We start from the raw sequence: 6,000 nt of genomic DNA, 5'->3' as shown, positions 1-6,000 counted from the left end.
CTGAAAATGTTTTCTGATCTTCGGCATAGTAGAAACAGGAAACAGTACAAACTTAAGTCATACAGATCTGCTCTTGGATTCTGCTCCTTAGTCTGGTGAAATTGAGCTAATTTCCCTCTCAGACTCAGTTTCCTCATTGGTTATGATGAGATAAATAGATGGCTGTAGGAATGTAAATAAATATTTACACCTGTGTCTTCTTTCTGCTTTTCTCTCCTATAGTAAGGAAGGTAGGCTGAAGGTTCTGGGTTTAATTTCATTGTTTCCCCCCAAAATGTAAAAACATTGCTAATTTATCATTTATAGACACACCTACCTATCTACCTATAAGTGGGTTGCTGCTGCTGCTGCTACTAAGTCACTTCAGTCATGTCCGACTCTGTGTGACCCCATAGACGGAAGCCCACCAGGCTCCCCGTCCCTGGGATTCTCCAGGCAAGAACACTGGAGTGGGTTGCCATTTCCTTCTCCAATGTGTGAAAGTGAAAAGTGAAAGTGAAGTAGCTCAGTCGTGTCCGACCCTTAGCGACCCCATGGACTGCAGCCTACCAGGCTCCTCCATCCATGGGATTTTCTAGGCAAGAGTACTGGAGTGGCTTGCCATTGCCTTCTCCGACTATAAGTGGGTAGTTGTACTTTATCTGAATTCTTAGAACCAAGTAGGACTGCTCAAAGCCATGAGCAACAGAAGCTGTTACTAAATTTAAATAAAAAGTATTATTCTCCAAGGGGAAAATAGTTTATCTTTCAAAGTCATTAAAACGAATTTCTTAAAGAACATTAGATAAGTACACCCATAGCTTCAATATTTTATTTATATACTTAATATAAATTGAGATAACTTGCTATTTGCATCATGATTATGATTTGAACTCCTTTTGAGTGGTCTTAATGGGCTTCTGGACTCGGTCTGATTTATCTGGTGAATGGGTAAAGGACTAACTGTGAGTAATAGCTTCCACTTTCTACTTCAGACAATTGCAGGGATGAATTAACCATAGTTGAGTCCTCTGGTGATTATATTTGAAGGCCAAGTATAACATACATTTTCATGCAAATCACTCTTCTTTCTCTTCAGTCTTAAAAATGTTTAGTTTTCCTAAATGTGTCATACTCAAATCATTCATGAATAACTATTTTCTGTTTTCCTGCTAATTTAGAAAAAAACCCATCATCTCATTTTTAGAAATTAAATACTTGTAGATGTGTCTCATTGTAGAGGTCAAAGAGTCAAATTCAAATGATTAAATGTGTGCATGCTGAGCAAATTAGTTTTAATTTTTATCATTGTTTTAAATTTTGTTCCTTTTATTTAAAAAAAAATTCTTCTTCATTTGCTTTTCTATATTGACCTGATTCCCATCTTTTGGATATTCTTTTTTTATATACACTCTATTGTATGGGTCTTCTAATGGAGATTTTAACCATGGATCTTCTAATGTAGATTTTCGTAGTGGAAACTGCAGATAGTGATATTGAACATTTTATCTAATTTTAATTTTTTCCCCTTTAAAACTAATTTCCAAATGCTGTTCTTAACACTTTTGCCAATGGTGGTGGCATTGCTTCAGGGGACCTCTGTCAGATGCAGTCTCATGAGAGGCATCCCTGGGTAGCTGTGTCAAGTTAGCCACATGTTATTTAGGCCATTTTTTGACAAAGTAAGTTCCACAAAATCAATATAAATTTTATAAAGAAGACAGGATAATTCCTCTTGAAATGTCTTATTTCTATTATTTTTTTAAAAAAGTAATTCCATTCCTAGTCTTCTCATACTTAATGATGTCTTAGGTATAACATGCACACAGTTCAGTTCAGTTGCTCAGTCGTGTCCGACTCTCTGCAACCCCATGAATCACAGCACGCCAGGCCTCCCTGTCCAGTAGACCTCGCTAATAAACCTGTTGAGAAAGTAAGTGAGTTTGCAACATTGGTATCTGAACTTGATTTAAATATATATTTATATTGATTTAAATATATATTAGTGGTATGACCAAATAAGCCACATAGTCCATAAACCAATGGACCCTTCTTAGATCCATTGTTCATATAAGGAGAAAAGTAGAGATTGGGAGGCCTGAATCCCATAACGGACTCGGATGCTACTAGGTCAGGTGGAGTTGGATAATTTATTTAAATTTTCTGACTCTTCATCACCACTTCTGCTAATAAAGAGCCTGAACTGCATGGTGTCTAGGCTCCTCTGGCTCTTAAATATATTGATTTTGTTTCTTTCTGTTCTTTCCATTTCAATACTTTAGATTGATCACTTAGGCTAAATAAATAGAACTCATACAAAAAATTGGGCTAAACAAATGGAACTTGTACAAAGAATTTCTCTTTTACATATCCAGACTGTAGAGCGCTTTTTTTTAAGGTCTTCTACAGCTCCTGTAGGAATGATAATGACTGTCCATAACTGTCTTGGCAGAGTTGAAAAGAATTATCTGCAGCGTGCTTCTGAGATCGATTCTGTATGAAACATGCATGCTGGTTGGAGGGTCTCAGGAGTAAATTTAGATGTGATCATGTAGTATGAGGATATCTTTATTTAAAAATTGTTACTGACTATAATGATACCATTTTCTATTGAGGAAGCATAATGACTTTTGAAAGTGAAGTCACTCAGTCATGTCTGACTCTTTGCGACCCCATGGACTATATAGTCAAGGAATACTCCAGGCCAGAATACTGGAGGGGGTAGCCTTTCCTTTATCCAGAGGATCTTCCCAACCCAGGGCTCGAACCGAGGTCTCCCGCATTATAGGTGGATTTTTAACAAGTGAGCCACCAGGGAAACTGGCCATGATTAATTACCAACTGAATAAAACACTTAAGTAAGATCTTGACCAGTTGTCTTTGGCTCACGTTTGATTTCAGTTACCTGCATTGCAGAGTTCCAAGTTGTCTCCTACTGCTGGTGGAATTGAGTCCTAATTGTCTATAGCATCCTTGATACCATACCCTTCATTAGACTTTTACCTCTTCCTTATTTCTTTCTGCTTCCTGGCATCATTTCCCACGTAAACAACCTGCATCCCAGTCCGTGTCTCAGCTCTGCACTTGGGGTCACCTCAACTAAAACAAGAGCATCTGAATAATAGCATATTATTACCTTTCAATATCTGAAGTCAGTGTACGATAGGAAGGACAAATCGTACTCCTCTCTAGAAGCCAGAATAAGCACCCTTTTAAGACCTCATAATCTCAATTATAAATAAAAACTTAAATGACCTTGGCTCATTTTCAACAAAAATCTAGCTTTTAAAAAAGGGAGGTTTCTCTGCATTGTGCATTCTACCTCTGTTTGGGCTTTGACATTTTAACACTTCAAGGACTCGAATAGTGGGAACATTTGTTCTTCAGGGAGCTGTTTAAAAGAGCAACTTGATATCTTGAAACAGCTAGAAACTACCGAAGAGGGGCTGACTTTGAGGAAAATGCCTCAGCAGAAATCCTTCCTATTGATATCAGACATTTGGTCTCATATCTTAGAAACTCCTGAAATTATTAATAACTTGATTTTTCTCATAAGATCCCCATATAAAAGTTAAAGCTGTCTTTTATTTGAAATTAAAGAATTTAAGAAAATGTGTGAATTGTGGGTTCCAGAATATTCTGTGCACAGAAAGTTATGCCTTGGTTCATCAAAGCCTTGACTGGACTCCCTAGCACTCAGGGAAGCATAGCCTTAGACTCTGCAAAGATCATTGACTCTAAGTATTCATTATACACTTGGGGGAAAAGACGCTTCAACTAAGACCAAGGTTAGACATTAGCAGCAGATGTAGGTTTTCTGTCTCAGTCTTCTGCTCCAGTGGAATCACAGCAAATCCTGAGGCTCCAACTGGATGTGAAAACGCCCCGTAACATTGTTGGCTCAGGTGGACAGCTGGTGTTAAATATCAGAAACAAATAACAGAACCAAGACGGATGGGAATGCCACTAAGGGAAAATGGGGAAGCTATTTGTCTTTGCAAACTGCCTGCAAAATGATAAAATTTATCATTTAAAAAATGATAAAAATTAACAAAGAAGTTCTGCTCTATTGCATATTTGCTGTGAGAAAAGGAGCATTTCCTGCCGTGTCAATAAACAAGGATGTCACTGTCATCAGTGATTGCAGCCTTCCACCGTGAGCTGGTGAGCCCTGAGGAAACTCAGGAAGGAGAGAGTCCATGCCATCTAGCAGCCACCAGACTGCAGCCACTCCCTGTGTTGAGCCCTGAGGAAATTTCAGATGTGAAAACACAGGATACTGGCCCCAGACAGCTGAGGTGTGTACCAAAGGAAGGATTTCAGTGAGCCCAGACTCTTGCATCTTCCAATACATAGAAAAGCGTTAAATTCCTTGACTTAACATACCTGCTTTCTTTCTTTAACAGTAATTTTTTGATGTTCCCCGCTACCTGCCCTTTGTTGCAAAACTCCTATACATCCCGACTCTTCCCCTCACCTCCTTGGAGCAGTGTCTCGTGTCTGTCTGAAATGCGGTACCCTGGGCTGCAGTCCTCATTTTGCCCCAGATAAAACTTAACATGTGACTCTCACATTGTGCAAATTGTTTGCAACAACTGGGGAAAATATCCATTAAGAGAAAGCTTAGTAATATTGTATTGTCCTCAGTTTAGAATGACATCGTTAAAGTCACAGATGTTTCTTTCAAAATCATCGTTGTTACCGTGGATTAAAGCTCAGTGTTAAGTTATAAAACTTTATATAAATTATGAAGTGTCTGAAGGCACCTGTTTTTCTGTGGATCATTTGAATACTGGGAGGATGTTTCTTGCCCTCAGATTTCTTCCGCCTTGTCTCTCTTGTTTTTAAAATTTTTGAGTTTGGTTTATCCTCATGGTGGGCAGCTGAAGGGATCTGTGAGAGACAATGAGTCATCAGCTTGAGTTACTAGTTGTTGCTGTTTAATTGCTCAGTCGTGTCTGACTCTTTGCAACCCCATGGATTGTAGCCTGCCAGGCTCCTCTGTCTATGGGATTTCCCAGGCAAGAAAACTGGAGTGGGTTGCCATTTTCTCCTCCAGGGGATCTTCGCGACCCAGGGATCGAACCCTCATCTCCTGCATTGGCAGGTGGATTCCGAGCCGCCTGGGAAGCCCAAATTACTTGTTAGAATTATTTACTAGCACTCCAGAAAAGAGGAGAAACTAGAGGGAATGGCGCATAACGTAAATAAGTTTTGTTGTAAATAGAAGAAAACCAGTGAAGGGAATTCTCCACTATGGTAAGAACAAAACAGAAACAAATGGTTGTCAAAAATGAGAAGCATTCAGAGAAAGGCTAGTAGAAGCTGTTGAATAATAATGTTGCTTACCCCCAGTTTTGTCTAGAATTTGCTCTGATGGCTAATAATGTATAGAGGCGTTTTTTCTTTTTAATAGCAACACATCTATAACATTTATGTAGTGCTTCATAGGTTATCAAGCACAGCCATAGCCATGATCTCATTTAAGCAATGTGGTTAGTTAGCCAAGACAAGTACTAGTAGTTCCAGTTTAGAGACAAGGCTCAGGGAATGACTTGTCCAGGTTCAGATAATCAGTGCACAGAGAGCTAAGATGGGAACTCGCATCTTTTGGTTCTAAGTCCAGTGTTCGTTCTCCTGTACCAAATTGAGCAGGGGACAGAGTTTCTGCTTCAGAGTCAGATGACCCAGGCTTGCACTCATCACTTTTGTTGCCAGCTGTGTGACCTCAAGGCACGTTACTAACCTTTCTGAATCTCAGTTTCTTCATCTGTGAAAAAGAGGGAATAATAATACATACCTGTAGGTTTGCTTCATCAGGTGAAGCAAGTAAAGCAAACAACTTACTGCCTGGCAGTAAGACAGGTTCTCAACACATGGAGCTGGAAATACCTGGAAAAGATCCTGGATATCCCTACGTCCCTTTCCCCTACATTCAGAGGTCAAACAATGAATCAGAGCAACTTTCCTGTTTATTTAATGATATAACATCTCTACTTTAAATAATTCTTGAAACTAGCT

Source organism: Moschus berezovskii, chromosome 13 (genome assembly GCF_049115385.1).
Source record: "Moschus berezovskii isolate FMDL1 chromosome 13, NW_MosBer_1.0, whole genome shotgun sequence".
Taxonomy (NCBI): Eukaryota; Metazoa; Chordata; class Mammalia; order Artiodactyla; family Moschidae; genus Moschus; species Moschus berezovskii.
Note: the sequence above shows the minus strand (reverse complement) of the source record.